This window comes from Prionailurus viverrinus, chromosome E2, assembly GCF_022837055.1.
Source record: "Prionailurus viverrinus isolate Anna chromosome E2, UM_Priviv_1.0, whole genome shotgun sequence".
NCBI lineage: Eukaryota > Metazoa > Chordata > Mammalia > Carnivora > Felidae > Prionailurus > Prionailurus viverrinus.
In genome coordinates this window covers 56,581,447-56,596,193 of record NC_062575.1, presented here as the reverse complement: position 1 = coordinate 56,596,193, position 14,747 = coordinate 56,581,447, and positions in this window count along the sequence as shown.

Here is a 14,747-nt window from a genome sequence, read left to right as displayed (position 1 = left end):
GTCACGATCTCGCGGTCCGTGAGTTCGAGCCCCGCGTCAGGCTCTGGGCTGATGGCTCTGGGCTGATGGCTCGGAGCCTGGAGCCTGTTTCGGATTCTGTGTCTCCCTCTCTCTCTGCCCCTCCCCCATTCATGCTCTGTCTCTCTGTCCCAAAAATAAAAAACGTTGAAAAAAAAAAAAAAAAGAATATGCCATCCCCAAATACACCCTTTTGCTGTAAGGATTATTTTGAGCTGCTTATTTTGAGAAACAGGAGACACAGGAGAAGCTCAGAACAGAGTGGAAGTTACCCTTTCATAAGGGGAATTACTTTTAAAGGAAATCTCTACTTGTAAAGGGTGTCTCCTCTATAGAGGAAGAGAAGGATGCCCCTACACAAAAATGTGATCAGAAGCATAACAAACTTAATCCTTGTTTACCCAGCTTTCTTGGATAAACTCTTCATAGCTGGCGTTGCCCCATATTTCTTTTGTCTTTAGCTGAAGGTCGTATTTAAGCAGGTGGCTGAGGCTACTTGGGGAGTTACTCATTTTTCCCTGTGTCTCTCCCATGTATAGAGGAAGTATATGTGTTACTGAACATCTTTTTTCCCCTGTTAATCTATCTTTTATTACAGGGGTCTCAGCCAAGAGCTCAGAAGAGTAGATGGAAATTATTTTTCCTTGCTTATACTGTGTTGACAAGAAAGAAGTTTCAGTATGGACTTCCATAATCCCAAGCAAAGAAATGAGTTTACAGTGGAACATTTCATTAAACCCATAACAGTAGAGAGGTTAATAATAGGTGAGAGTCATGAATCTATTTGTTTATGAGGAGTTTTATTGCTTGTAAAATTGTCAAGAGAGCAAAATAGGTATATTCGCAAGAAGTTACAAAGGATATTTCCTCATCCACAGGAAGGTTTTGACATGTCTCCCTGTGATGTCACTTAAAAACAGATACCACTTGGGGTACCTGGGTGGCTCAGTCAGTTAAGCATCCAACTCTTGGATTTCTGCTCTGGTCATGATCTCACAGTCACGAGATCAAGCCCTGAGTCAGGACTCTGCTTAAGATTCTCTCTCTTTCTCTTTTCCTCTGCCCCTCCCCCACTTGCACGTGCACACGCACACACTCTCTGTCTCTCTCTCAAAAAATAAATAAATAAAACCAGATGCCATTTATTAAAGATTCAAAAATGTGAAAAACACAGGAACTAATTTGACCTGATGAACATATATTAAACCTGGTAACACAAAAATAGAGAATAAATATTTCTTAACATAGATGAATCAACTAAGGGGCGCCTGGGTGGCTCAGTCAGTTGAGCGTCTAACTTCGGGTCAGGTCATGATCTTGCAGTTTGTGGGTTCAAGCCCCGTGTCGGGCTCTGTGCTGACAGCTCAAAGCCTGGAGCCTGCTTCAGATTCTGTGTCTCCCTCTCTCTGTCCCCCCCTTCACACTCTGTTTCTCTCTCCTTCAAAAATAAATAAACATTAAAAACATTTTTTAAAAAAATATGAATCAACTGAAATATTTACCACTGCCAAATTTAAAAAAAAAATCAAACTTAGGTAAGGACAGGTTTTACTTGAGACAATTATTATATTAGAATGTTCCAACCACATGATCTGCGAATGTCTCCAAAGCCAGACAGAGAAGAGATTTTATTTCAAGGTGGAAACAGGTCTAGGAAACACACACACACACACACACACACACACAGGTAAAGGAGAATGGATGAGCATGTGGCAAGACCTATAAATGATCAGAGAATGTTTTACCTTGAAGTTGCTTACTCTTAGGAGGGTCTGTTATAATGGTGGGGTTATTATGAATTATAATGCTCAAGAGAGGTCTAAATTCTGAGTTTTGGGGAAGGAGAGAAGCTTTTATTAAAGTTTTATTTTTTAATTTTTAAAAAACATTTATTTATTTATTTATTTTCAACGTTTATTTATTTTTGGGACAGAGAGAGACAGAGCATGAACGGGGGAGGGGCAGAGAGAGAGGGAGACACAGAATCGGAAACAGGCTCCAGGCTCTGAGCCATCAGCCCAGAGCCTGACGCGGGGCTCGAACTCATGGACCGCGAGATCGTGACCTGGCTGAAGTCGGACGCTTAACCGACTGTGCCACCCAGGCGTCCCAACATTTATTTATTTTTGAGAGACAGAGAGAGACAGAGTATGAGCAGGGGAGGGGCAGAGAGAGAGGGAGACACAGAATCCGAAGCAGGCTACAGGCTCTGAGCTGTCAGCACAGAGCCCGACGCGGGGCCCGAACTCACAAACCGCGAGATCATTACCTGAGCCGAAACTGGATGCTCAACCAACTGAGCCACCCAGGCGCCCCTCTTAAAGTTTTATTTATTTAAGTAATCTCTACACCCCATATGGGGCTCAAACTTATGACCCCAAGATCAAGAGTCACATCTCTTCTGACTGAGCCAGCCAGGCACCTCAAGGGAAGGAGAGACGCTTAAGTAAAGTTTGGTTAGGTCATATTAACAAGCATTGTTCTGTAGGAGGGGAAAATTCTCTTTCCTCTTGGGTCTCTGGCTTGGCTTAAGAATTAAACTGACCTAAGACAAATTCACAGGAGAAAAGCATACACATTTTGTTGAATTTATACATGTACCCTGGAGCCTGCACAAGAGAATGAAGACCCAAAGAAGTAGAGTGGGAAGATTTTATACCTTTTAGACAAAATTCAGTAAATTTGTAAAGAATTGGCAAGACACAGAGATTTGGGCTAGTTGGTAAAGAAGTAACTAGGAAGATAAGGATCAGTTTAACAAGATTTGTCCGTATAGATATCTTGGACCCCAATTCTCTATCTCTGGTAATAGGAATGTCTTCCTCCTGGTACAGGGAGGGTGACGTTCACATGGGAGGGTGATCTACTCTCAGGAAAACAATGAAAGGTCAGAGTGTTTCTTATATTAGCTGTTCAAGTGTTCTTAATTCAAAATACTCAGTATGCCAAAGTGGCATATTTTGGACTGACAGATGCTGGTTTCCTTCAGTTCCTATTGATCAGTGGGTACAAACAATTCAGTAATCATTGATGGGAGAAAGGATGGGGATTTGAAGGGTCTATATCTGCCTTGCTTCTAGATAAATGGGGCACGGGGGTGCAAGAGCACCTGGCTCAGGGGTCCCCAAACACACCAGGTTTGGCCACTTTCCACTGACAAAATCCAAAGGCAGAGACACAAGCGGTGGTGGAACAAGAAAGGAATTTATTTCAGGGAGGTCAACACCCAGAAGACCAGGGACTAATGGCTGAAAGCCTGTCTCCAAAGTGCTGAAAATACTTGTAGGTTTATATAAGGAAACGTGGGACAAAGATCTGTGGGGACGTGCAGCTGGGCAGCAAAGGTTGGGTTGACCATTGTCCTGGGGTCAATTACATGGGGTCTTGCTGGCTCAGGACAGTCGTTATTGCTTGAGGGTAATTTTGGATCCAGCAGGGTCTTTTTTTGCCTGAGTTAAGGTAAACTGGAAAGAAGAACTTAATCAATACTTAGAAAAAGTACAGACTGAGGTCCAAATGGAGGTGGTGGAAGTCCTGTTTTCATCTCACCGAAGTCATGTGTGGAAAGGTGGTTCTTTGCAGTGAGCAGTGCTATTTTTCCAGACTTACAGGGTCAGAGTAAAGCCCAACACGGTCACCAGATATTATGACACCAAGCAAAATTTAAAAAAATAAATACATGTTATATTTGAACAGTGGAACATTATAAACTTTAATGCTAATAATAACAAATTTGCCCAAGAACTTTGGCATATGTGCCCTTTGAATGGCCCTGGAAAACTCCGTATCTTCATTATGCTCTGTTGTGTCCCTGAGTTGGAAAAACACATTCCTATGTTTTTTTTTAAATTTTTTTAACGTTTATTTATTTTTGAGACAGAGAGAGACAGAGCATGAATGGGGGAGGGTCAGAGAGAGGGAGACACAGAATCCAAAACAGGCTCCAGGCTCTGAGCTGTCAGCACAGAGCCCGACGTCGGGCTCGAACTCACAGACCGCGAGATCATGACCTGAGCCGAAGTTGGACGCCCAACCGACTGAGCCACCCAGGCGCCCCCCTATGTTGTTCTTTTATTCACACAATACTTCTGACATGTCTGGTTGCCAAATGTGTGATAGTGTTTCCTCTACCAGCAATTCTCTGTGACAGCAGCTGGGTGTCCTATAATTCAACTCGATTTTGACACTGTCTACCTGGAGACACTGTCAGATCCCACAGGTTAAGGACTCAGTCCTATAAGCCCGTCCCCTCTCCCACTTCAGACGGCAATCACAAGTCCAGGTTGTCACCTGTGCTTCTGACCAACTGGCTATAAATTGGAGGTTCTTATTGATGCAGGCAGCTGGGTCTGAGGACCCAGAGTGGGGGCCCCACAGGACTAATTGAGAGGGTTCTTGGCTTCATGCAGGATGGAAATCAAATGTGAGCCAGCGGGGAGTGAAAGCAGAATTTACTGAAGATATATATAGATGTATATATACAGAGTGCCCAGGAGACTCGGAAAGGAAAAGAGTGTGAGTCTCCTCTTTGCTTAGGGTCTGTGGTTTTTATTGGCAATTGTGGTCTTGTGCACATGTCCTCTTAGGAATCAGGGAACTGGTCAGAGCAAGGACAGGATCCAGGTGTCCTTCATAAGTCACTCATTCCCTGAAGCTAGGGGGTCTTGGCATCAAGGTGTTTGGAGTCAGTGGTCTTGGAGGCGACCCCACCCAATCACTCCTTAGATGTTAGCTATTGTGCTGGAAAGTTCCAAAGATATCATTGTCTCTTTGTCCCTCACAAGGAGGACACATGCTATTTGCATTACAAGGCATGTGTAGAGTGGAGTGGGGGTGCAGGCCCTAGCAAAAATGGAAGCTGGAAAAGAAGCAAGAGGGGGGAAACAGCTTTTTTTAATGGGGTCCCTTCAGTTTCCCCATCTCATTATGAGACTTCCTACTCTGGTTCGATACAGTTGCTAGAACAGTCCACAGAACTCAGGTAAACAGTTTACTTACTACATTACTGGTTTATTGTAAAAGAATATAACTCAGGTATAGCCGGGTGGAAGAACGGATTGGTCAAGGTCTTTTTGGTGACCGGCTCCCATTCAGGAGCCCACCAAGGTCTGCCTCTTTAGAACAAAAGACACTCGTATCAGAAAAAATTCCAAGGGATTTTAGACCTGTGTGTCAGGAATCAGGGTCAAAGACTAAGTATTAGAACAAAATACGCCCCTATTGCTCTTATAACTTCGGAAATTACAAGGGTCTTAGGGGCTTTGTGCCAGGAAACAGAGGCAGAGACCAATATATTTTCTATTACATACTGTCCTACCTGAGACATTATTTTTTTTAAGTTTATTTATTTATTTTGAGAGAGACAGAGACAGTGTGAGTGGGGGAGGGGCAGAGAGAGAGACAGAGAGGGAGAGAGAGAGAGAGAGAGGGAGAATCCCAAGCAGGCTCCCTGCTGTCAGCACATGTGGGGCTCGAACTCACAAAATCATGAGATCAAAACCTGAGCTGAAACCAAAAGTCCGATGCTTAACCAGCTGAGCCACCCAGGTGTCCCTACCTGAGACATTATTAACTGTTGGAAGATGTTGCTCTAAACCACCAAAGTCAGAGGCCTCTGTGACTGTTAAACTGAACGAGAACCTGGAGGCTATATTAAGAAAAATATTTTGCTATTTTTTCATTAATCATAGAAACAAATCTGCAGACACATCATGAATTTTATAGTCATGATTAGACAGTACAAGCAGTATTTAAAACTCAGGGTCACTGGGAGAAGGCAGGACCTCACCTGATCACGTCTTTGGGACTCAGGCTTCTCCAGAGAATTTAGGAAACTTGGGCACCAAGTTGGGCGGCCCAGAAGCCACGGGACATATTATGCCTACACCTGCAATTCGATTGGAAGGGGACCTAGGTGTGGCTCCACCCCTGGTAGACCAGACTCCACCTCCCGGAGTCCTTGCCCCCGGGAGCTTGCACTGCTGTAAGGTGCTCGCCCAAGCGGAGCGCCTCTGCTCAAAAGACTGTCCTGTGTATTCCTTACTCAGGATCCAAACATGCAGCAACAAGTTGGTCCCTCTACCTATTTGGGGCTCTGATCACTCAGCCAGAAATCAGTCTGACCCCAAGCCCACAGGAAGGAGCTACAGTGCTCACCCCTGACTGGCCATGAGTATGTGGCACCAACGAGTTCTCCCACCATCCTGCGGTGTCCCTGGGGGTACTTGATATCTCCTACTCTCACCCTTTCTGCCTCTTCCTTCCTGCCCAAACCCTCCAACACGCACACACAGCGAAGCCGGCAGCCCCTCAGGGCCCGAACGCAGTGTTTCCCACCCTCCATGTATCCACAGGACCGCACAGAGGCTGGCGCTGGCAGCCCACGACTACCCCATGCTTTATAGACATATAGAGCGTTCACAGGTCTTAGCTAAAGTTGCTCTTCCCCAAACTAGATTGATTTCTAGGTTTCTAGAAATCTAGATGCCTAGATTTCTATGGCACACTTCTGGCCTTGCACAACGGGCACACAGAGTTCAGCTGCCTCCAGAATCTGCACCTTGGAAGGCCATCTCTTCTGCCTAGCTGGGGTCTCCAGGGCCTAACAGAACTGCCAGACCAGGTACCCTCTCAAATAACCTCTTAGATATGGAGTTTACCTCTTACACTCCTCCCACCCACTTCCACCCCGAGGTCCTAAGTCTTGAGAACTGCTTAGAGAAGAATTTAGCTCGGAGCAGCTCCTCTGGCTGCCCATCCTGTAAGGGTTAAATTGTAGTGTAGGGCTGGCTAATGCTTAGCTTGAAAAATAACAGCTTTGTGTTGACACTGAAGGTTAAGAGATAACAGCCTTGCTTTGCTCTGGTAAACTACACCTCATACTCTTGTAAATTAGGCTTCACCAATTAAGGAAACAAAAGTTCAAAGAAAAGAGCGTCAGAGGCAGGGTCAAGGAGATCCACTGGTTGCAACTTAGAGGCAGAAAGTCTAAAGTAAACACCTCATTAGGCAACTGTTTCTAACTCATCTGGAAACTGTTTCTTTGTTCTGTTCCCAGGTGATGATAAAACGATGTGATTGGTTATAAAAACTCTGTACCCCGGCTGTTCGGGGCCGCACTCTTATCAAGAGTGTTGGTCCTGATTGGTCGGCCTTGCCTCTCATTGTAATAAACTTTGTTGTGACTGTCACTGGTGCCCGTAGCATTCTGTTTCAGGAGTCGTGTGGATGCAACAATCCAGGACACTCAGGTTTTCAAGACACTCAGATGCACATGAAGGGGAGCAAAGGTCTTAAAATCTGATAAGTGAAAATTTGCTTTTTTGGTTATAACCTAAGTGTAGGGAATTCCTCATAGCACCATGTCTCCAACTCCTGGGGGGCCCACTGATGGTTCCACATGTTAAAAACAAAATACATGAACACAAATGAGCACACCATCAGAAAATCCCTCAGAACCACTAATCCCACCACTGCTTTGCCTTTTTTTCTTTCATGTATATTGAGCTACCGTCACATGAAGACCATTTTAATGATCAGTCATAGGGAGACAAAAGAGACACAGAATCTCTACCCCCAGCAAGGCAAAGCCCAGCACCTAAATCCTCCTGAGGAAGATGGTTATATAAAACCCAACTCCCAGGGTATTACAGGAATTAACTCACATAATTTGTGTGTGGTTCCCAACACAGTTCCTGAGACATAGTGCACACTACCATTTTTGTGAGCACATTGCAGCTGTTAATATATATATATATATTTTATAGATTTATATTTATATATTAATATATACTTATATATTAATATTTATATATTAGTGAATACATGCTGTTTCTGTAAGGAAAAGTATAAACTAAAAATGAGAGAGAGAAAACAGATTTAATTCTCTCTTAAAAAGGGGGGGGAGGAAAAGAGACTTCTCTTCCTCCTTTTTCCTAGAGCATTTCTCTTAGGAAACTTGTAAGTTTTCTCTGCCTGTTTGGAATGTATGTATGTCTTTTAAAAGCTAAATAAGACTCTTGCCAACATTGTAACTCAGGAATGTTTGCTCAAGGATCTGGGAGTCAACTCTTTGAAATGTAAATATCAAAGGAGATAATACATTTATCCCCTCCCAATTCCTGCGGGAAGATAGGTGCCTAACTCAGCAGGTGCCTCGCTCCCAGTTTCAAAACTCCCTCCAGTCATTAATATGAGAAGTTTGTTTTCTCTCTGGATGAAGCCAATTAGCTAAAACAAATGGCCACTCTGCTTACCTGATAATGTTAGGATGAGCTATGTGTGACGAATGGTGTCGTCATGTCTTCTTGAGGACAACTTATTATGTTTCTTGAGAACATGTATGTAATCGGTCGTATCCGCTTGCTTGTCTTCTATGACAGGGTAAGATTTATCTTTGCAATCTCTCAACAGATTGCCTGTGATGCATGTCACATTCTGGTTTAAAGCTTACTCACTAATGAAACGGTTTTCTTTCCTACTACCTTTGTGGGGAGGATTGCTGGGTTGGGAGATGATTTTATTTTTAATTGTATTCCCCAATACCTCCCGCCAGCAAAAAGAGCTTTGACTTAACACCATTTCCAACTTAAAAAAGGAAAACATTTCGGCTTCTAATATAAGTGGCTCTCACAACTCTAATCTTTTACTTCAAGATGTTTGAAACATTAACTTCAAATAGCCAGGAGGCCGCTCGGTCCACGAGATACCAAAGAGATTCAAAGAAACTCAAAAGCAGGGAGCAAGGTACTTTAGGGCTGAAAGTGCGGAGAAACGTCCAGGGGCGGGACGGAGGCCCAGACCCTACACCTACTTCGGCCACGCCCCTTCGGCCGCCCACTTTCTGTCCAGTCCAGGCCACTGTCCAAGGCCCGTCCCTGGGCGGCCCCGCCGTCAACCCCGCCGCACGCTGCGCACGCGCAGTTTCCCGCAGACCCGGAAACGGAGCTAAGGACACCCTCCGGTGGGTCAGTGTCAGCTTTTCTGATTCAACACTGGTGTTTGCGATACACCTGCCCGTCCCCGGCCTCCGATCCGCAACACCCGCAGTTCGGGGGTCACCACGTACGATAAAACCCCCTTCAGGCGCTTGTGCTGCGCCCGATGATTCTCGGCAGGACCGTCAGATATTCCAGGCCTGGGAGCCCCACTGCGGGTTCGGGGGTCGACGACTATTTCGAGTTAAAGTCTCTGAGGCGCGTCCCCGCCCCCGGCCGTCCGCCTTCGGTCCAGGTAGACCGCCCCTGCCGCGTCTTTTTCTTGCTGAAAACCCTCCCGGGACTCCGCACTCTCTGGCCCTTTCCCCTTCGCGTCCTCCCTCTCTGGCCCCCAGGCGCTAGTGCAGACCCAGAAGCCACGTCTCCTTGGCCTTGGGGTTCTGCAGGCACCACCCCTCTCCGGACACCCCCTCCACCTACGCGACCTGCGGAGCCGGGCCCCTCCCCCGTTAGCACTCACTTTGTACTCACAGCCTTGGGAGCTTCTTCCGCACCATTCGCATCCACCTGCTGTGCTTGCCATGGTGTGTTTCCACTATTGAAGCCTCCCTGGAAAGTGTTCTTCGCGGGCAGAGAACTTTTTTCCCCCATAGTTGTGAGTGTCAGGGTTGGGGGCGAAGCAGAGACAGTCTGAGGGAGAATGAGTAAAACTAAGTGTGAGAGAAAGGAAGAAAGAAAGAGAGTAAAACAGGGAAGAGCAGGTGGATGTGGAGAGAGAGTAAGAGTGGAGTGAACCACAGAAAAGTAGAGGGAGAAAAGAAAGTAGAGAAATCTAGATTAAAAGGTATCTCCAGAGAGGTGAAGGGTAGCACACTGGACGAGAAAGATCTTAACCGGTGATGGGAGTGGGGCAGCAAGGAGCAGGCACATCAGAATGAGAGTGGGGAAGGAATAAAAGAATTGGGGCCGTGGCAGATAGAGGTGGTGCTGGGACAGAAAGAGGGGCAAGGGTGACAGAGACAGCAGAGGGACAAACAGAGCAGGGAGGGAATTCCCTGGCTTTTAATCCTTTCATTGGCTTCTGGTTGTCCTCGGGACAAAAATCCAGACTCCACTGTGTGGCGACAGCCTAGAGCTCTGCAGGTGGGGTGACCTTCCAGAGTTGTTCCAATGTGAGGGAAGGAAAAGCCTTCTCTTTCCTGCATCGACCGGACCTTGGACACTGGCTGGTCAGCCAGGTGCTGTGGTGAAGAGGCCGTGTACAAGGAGGGAGTGAGCTGTCCAGCAATAGCAGCCAGACTGACAGCTGTGGGGCAGTTTGTGCCTGAATCCTGAGGGGTGGATTCAGGAAGTGCAGCTAGTGTTTCCGTGGTTGACTTGTGGGGTCTCTTAGGACCCATAAGGGTTTAACGGGAAAATGTCACCATTTGGGGGGTAATCTGTGGTGGTTTTGGTGGGGGAAAATCTCATTATTTCAGGCAAAGCATTCCTGAAGGCATCACATGTGTTTTGTGGGATACAGATGACAGTTGGGGGTGTTCCAGAAGGTCCCGGAGTCTAGTTGGAGTATGTGGATCATTGCAGACATTGCTCTTGTATTATGGCGCCATGGAGGTGCCTGACGTTGGGGTATGGTCTCCAAGAGGGAACGTGTCGAATCCTGGGTTGGTGGGTGTCTTCCTGCCAAAATAAAAGACTGGTATTAGGAACATGGCGTAGGATCTTTGGGCAAAGTGCGTAGCTGATTAGGAGGTTCTGTCGTGCAATATTGTGTGTGGGGTGTCCGCTGGGAGTGTAGCACATACAGCATGGGAACCCGCAGGAGTGTCTGAGTCAAGAAGGCAAACAGTGGGGGACTGGGGCCCAGGAGGTGGGTGCTTTCACTGAGGCAGGCTTGCTGGAGGTGGGTCTCTGGGAACAGCTGCAGAACGGCTGTGAGGTCCAACAGTACGACAGCCTCAGGATCCTTTGGACCCTGCTCATCAATTTTTACCTCCAGGCAATTATTTGGTTCAGCATATACATATGGCGATATCGTCCCATCTTTTAAAAAAATACACAAAAAAGAGGCTTTTACCACATTCTCCCATCTTTATTTTTATTTACAAAAATTTTTAATGTTTATTTATGAGAGACAGAGAGAGAGAGTGGGGGAGGGGCAGAGAGAGACAGAGACACAGAATCCGAGGCAGGCTCCAGGCTCTGAGATGTCAGCACAGAGCCCGATGCGGGGCTCCAACTCACAAGCGGTAAGGTCATGACCTGAACCGACTGAGCCACCGAGGCGCCCCTTTTCTCGCATCTCTAAAATAAAGAACCTTCCATCAGCTGCATTCCCCGTGGTGGTAAGTGCCCTGGGGTGTGCTCCATTTTAGAGCAGAATACACTAAACACTTGTTTATACTCTGCTTCAGATCTTGGTTCCAGTTCTGTTTCATATCCACTGCGCCGCTGAGACTCTCCATGTCCGAGTCACCAGGGACCTCCCCACTTCTCAGTCCAGGAACTGGCTTCCCCTTCTCTTCATGCTGGTCCCAGCAACAGCACGCCAGTCTCCTCTTTCTGAAGCACTCTTCTCTTGGTTTCCACATCACACTAGTTTTTTACAAGTAAAACTACCACTTACCTGTTTTAACGTTCTTCTCCATGTTCATGCGTCCGTTCCCGGTGCCTGTTTCTCCTAACTCCTTGGTCTCTGACTGCAGGAGCACCCCTGGGCTTAGCCTTGAAAACCCTTCTCACTTCCTGCTTTTTCCCCTCGCCCCATCTCATGACTTTCAACACTGATGTCTCCTTTCACTGTTCCACCAGACTTCTCCCCTGAAACCAGGGGCCTTTACCCAGCTGTCTCCTCGATGTCTCTGCTGGGACAACAGCCTGGTATCTTCACCTTAATATGTCCAACAGTGACCCCCCCCCAAACTCCTCCAAACCTGTCCCTTGCAGTCTGCCTCTGCATATAGGGTGACCCTGTATTTCCTGGGCTTAGATGGGCATCTTGACATGTTTGCAAAACAGACATTACTTGTTAGTGTTTTAACTTAGGACACAATAAATAAAAATCAGATGTTTACTCAAAATGGATAAGGGAATACATGAGGTATGGGGGACATTTGGAAGAATGCAGTCCCTTCTGATTTGCTTCCTTTAATACTTTCTGATCTTACCTCCTTGTCTCCTCTACTCACCCTGCTCCAGCTGCACAGGCTTCTCTGTCCTTTCTGGAGCTCAGAACACCACTACCTTAGGGTCTTCACATGGGTGTCCTTCTGCCTCGAAGTCTCTGACCCCTCATGTGCAGGTGGTAAAATCTCTTCTTTCCTCTGGTCTTTGTTCTGATATCACCTCTCAGTGGCGCCTTCTTGCCCCCGCTCCCTTTAACATTCCAGCCACGTCCCCACCCCCAATTCTGGTCCATAGTGCCTCCTTGGCATCTCTCTCCTGCTCCTTCCCCTTCCACTGGCTGGATATTCATGATAGCAAGGCCCCTGGGGATCCAGAGCCAGAAGGGGGATGTGCTGGGTGGGCCTCCTGAGTGTGCTCCACCCAGCTTCACACTGTAAATCTGAGGCTGTCTGCAGATACAGCTCTTGTGTGCCTCCCAAAGATTCCCTTCAAATGGCCAAGGGGAGACAGGGCCTGATCTCAGTCCTAGTTAAAGTGCCTCGGGGGTTTCTGATGTGTCTCCAGTGCTGAGCACCAAGGCTGTGGTGCTGCATGTCTGAGGCTGACATCAGCCTCTGACCCAGGGAGAGGTGAGGGGGCACCCACTCTCCGTGGGGTGTGATCGGGGCTGGCCTGTGACCTGCAGGGGAGGGTCAGGTCCCGCCCAGGTCCCCACTGATGCCGTGCGGGGGGGGGGGGGGGTTCACCAGGGCGGGAGCCGGTTCTGAAGAAGAAGGGTGGGAAGGTCACTTGCTGGCCTCTGGAGGAGTCCACTGTCCTGGGGCTCCCCCCGTGTTTTCACACGGAGAGGCCTTCCCGTGTGAGGCTGCAGGACAGGAAGGACCCAGACTGACTCAAAGCATTAAGCTGCGTTTTCTTGACACTTAGGATTGAATTCCCAAGCCTGATCCTGCCTGAGGAAGAATCCTGGAAAGGGAGGAAGAGCAAAGGAAAGGAGTCGGGAATGGCCGTCTGTCAGGTGAAGTCATATCCTGGGCCGATTTCCTGTCTCTCATTCCTGCAAGGCCCTTCTTGGACTTGCCAACCTTGTCTGAGTCTGAAGTGTTTGTCCACACTCCCCCAGGCCTTCCCCCGGTCCCTCTCCTCTGCACTTAGATTCCAGCTCGTAGTGACCCAGGGATCGGAGCCTGTGAGGGGGCTGCACTGGCGCAACAGGCGGGTGGAGACGGGTGGTGTCAGTGTGGCTGGGCTGCAGGGGGTGTTTAGGGGCCGCCTCTGGACACACAGTAGGCTCTCTGTCGACCAGGATGAAAGAAGCCGTGTGTGGAAGTCCTGGATTCGTGTGTAGGAAGAGTTGGAAGACTCTGGAAAAGAAGAGTGGTAAGAAGAAAGCAGCTCTGCCTGACCTTGTAATGCATTCAGAGCTAAACAAGTGCACCATGGTGTTTCTGGTTCCAAACTACTAATTTAGAATCAAGTTCAGAAATCAGCATCCGTGATAGTGGATGTTTTATTCCATAGTTGGTTTTACAGTGTGGAGTCAACCTAATCAATGGTAAAGGTTTTAAAAAAATCATTCTCAGCACATCTGTCCCACAGAGACCATGGCGTTCCTACAGCAGCTCTTGTGAGGCAGATGTTTTAGATGAAAATGGTGTTAATTTAGCCCAGATCTGGAGCATAGAACTTTATCTTCACCATCAGAGGGGCTGTAGCCATCTGGTTCCACCATTATTTTTAAGTATTATATCTCATTGACCTTAGACATCACATGAGTGAGTGACATGTATTGATTGGTTGATTGAATAAGCTCCAGACCAAGAAGCAACTTAGGCACGAAGATGTAGTCAGAAGGGGATGCTCTTCCCTGTCACTTCCCCACCCTTCATGTCTCAACAGGGAACTGATGTTGTCAGTTCTGTGGCAGGAGTCAGTTCAAACCTGATACAAATGCATTTAACACTGGTATAAAATTTTAGGAAATCTCGATGAAGTTTGTCGTAACATTTTATTATGCAAATTAGAAAAATTTACATAGCACGTCTAGACACTGTTTTCATGTTAATCAACACATTCAGACACAGCTTGCTCATTTAGAGCCTCATTGGATCATTTTCTTAATGGGGACACACGGGGACCTTTGCCATTTTTCGCTGATGTAAAGAATGCCACGATGGCTGTGTAGGAGTAGGCCGGCCTCTCTGCAGATGTCTCAGGATTTCTCTGGGTCAGGCAACTCAACGTGTGATTACTGGGTTAAGGACAGTGCATTTCACATTAGGATAGATTCTGTCCGATATGGTCTCCTAAAGCTACGAAGTACCCCATCCCACAACAACACGTGAGATTTCCCCCCTGATGAAAGCAAAATTGGTACTGTAATCTCTTTGTGTTTGAAAATTGGGGAGAAATTGACAATCCGTTGTATTTCCATTTTCCACCTACTTGTAACTTTCATTAGTTTTGTGGGAATAAAACCTGGATTTTCATACTTTGCTGTTCTCCTTTGATATATTTTTAAGGGCTATTTTATGGCTTAATTCTTTACACACAGCCTTGTGTCTTTATTTTATCAGTGTTTTGCAGTGAAATGTAAATCTTTCCTTCTTGCCCTCTACTTTCTGATCTTTCTTAGGCAGATCTGAGCTAGCATAATCTCAAGGTATT